This window comes from Mastomys coucha, unplaced genomic scaffold, assembly GCF_008632895.1.
Source record: "Mastomys coucha isolate ucsf_1 unplaced genomic scaffold, UCSF_Mcou_1 pScaffold6, whole genome shotgun sequence".
Lineage (NCBI taxonomy): Eukaryota > Metazoa > Chordata > Mammalia > Rodentia > Muridae > Mastomys > Mastomys coucha.
Genome location: NW_022196912.1, coordinates 119,761,476 through 119,763,174, shown reverse-complemented (window position 1 = coordinate 119,763,174; position 1,699 = coordinate 119,761,476). Strand labels below are relative to the sequence as shown.

The 1,699-nt window shown below is 44.1% G+C and overlaps 1 protein-coding gene across 7 annotated transcripts in view; it reads right to left on the bottom strand.

Moving 5' to 3' along the window:
* Vrk1 (VRK serine/threonine kinase 1) overlaps positions 1–1,699 on the bottom strand; it is a 65,793-nt gene that overhangs the window by 61,328 nt on the left and 2,766 nt on the right. The gene's annotated exons all lie outside the window — the stretch shown is intronic.

The window sequence follows — 1,699 nt, the reverse complement described above, 5'->3', positions numbered from 1 at the left end:
CTTTTCCAAATTATCACAGCTAATGAACCAAATTCTTACCCTCACCTAATGTCTGTGCCACCCTCCAGACAGAACCATTGTTCATTGAAACAGTTGGTGAATGACTTTATGGATAGACCATCTTAATAACTACCCCATTTCTTAAATGAATGTAACCTGTTCTCTGTGGGCTGAGAATGAAGTCACTCACTCAAGTCAAATAGCTTTGACCATAGCAGGAAGTCTGTATCCAAAAATCGAGCCTACAATTAATTTCTTGGTGCAGCAGAACTATGAACTCTCAGCTTAGCATATCTCTTACTTAATCCACAGGATTACTGATATATTGATTTTCATGTACATGTTTAGTACTACTCGAAATACATGTCCATCTCAATTTTTAAGTCCTACAGCACAGGTTCCCATCCCTTGGACCAGACACCCATAGAAAAGGAGCTGATGCAGCAGGCTCATCAAGATGTAGTCACCAGCCACCTAAGGACTGAGTCCAGAGGAGTCCCATAAAATGATGTCACCCAGTGACACCTGGTAGTCAACCTGCATAGTGACCGTGAGGTCTGCAGTCAGCTTGTATAAGCATACCTTTCTATGTGGTAGTGCTTGTTGTTGTTCTTTGTTTCTTTGCTTTCAAGACAGAGTCTCCACTGTATAGTTCTGGCTTTTCTGAAACTCACTATATAGATCAGGTTGGCTGGAACTCAAGAGAGATCTGCCTGCCTCTGCCTCTGCAGCATACTGTTACAGTTCCATATAGCCACACTGGCCGTCTGGCGTCTTAAGACGTTCAAACGGCTGCTATTTAGTAACACAATACTACCTTACTTGGAGAGTAAATATGATTCACAACATCAGTTTCCCAAGCTCACAAACATACTGCACCTGAAGCAATTCTTACGTTTATTAAAGAATGGCAGTAAAATGTCCTTGTTATTAGTACTTGCTGATCAATTTATTACCTCCTCTGAGGTCAGGACACACCTCATACCTCCCCAGGCCTAGCCAGATGAGGCACGCATATCACTGCCACCAACACACACATCACAGTAAAGCACTTGTGAACCAGGAGACTGCAGTGAGCTACAGCCAACCTAGAAGATACAGTGAGTTCTAGGGCAGCCCCAAACTACACAGCAAGATCCTGTCTCAAAAACTAAAGTTAATAAAGATCACGCACTAGATATATGCCACCCAAAGGACTGACATGCTTGAGAACAAAGGCTGCAGGCAACATTTAGCAATACATCAAGTTACTTCAACACAGCAACCCGGACACAGGCCTTAAACTCCTTTCTCAGAGGGAATATTAAATGACACTGGCCAACCTTATGGCTTTACAGTGACAACTGCAAACACAGTCAAAGAAATATGGGCCACAAGTTTCACCACTGAGCTAACGGCTTGGCTGCTGAAGTTAGCACCCTTCTAAACTCCTCTCATATCCTTACTGCTTCAACCAAACAGCAGGACAGCAAGAGTAGGTTTTGCACTTAGCAGTTGCCATGTGGTCTCAGGTGGCTCTCACTATCAGTCTGTGTCCTCCCATATTTAAAAAGAACCTGGACAGCCAAGAAGTGGTGGTACACACCTTAATCCCACCAGCAATTGGGAGGCAGAGGCAGGCAGATCTCTTGTGAGTTCAAGGCCAGCCTGGTCTACAGAGTGAGTTCCAGGACAGCCAGGGCTACATAGAGAAACTCTG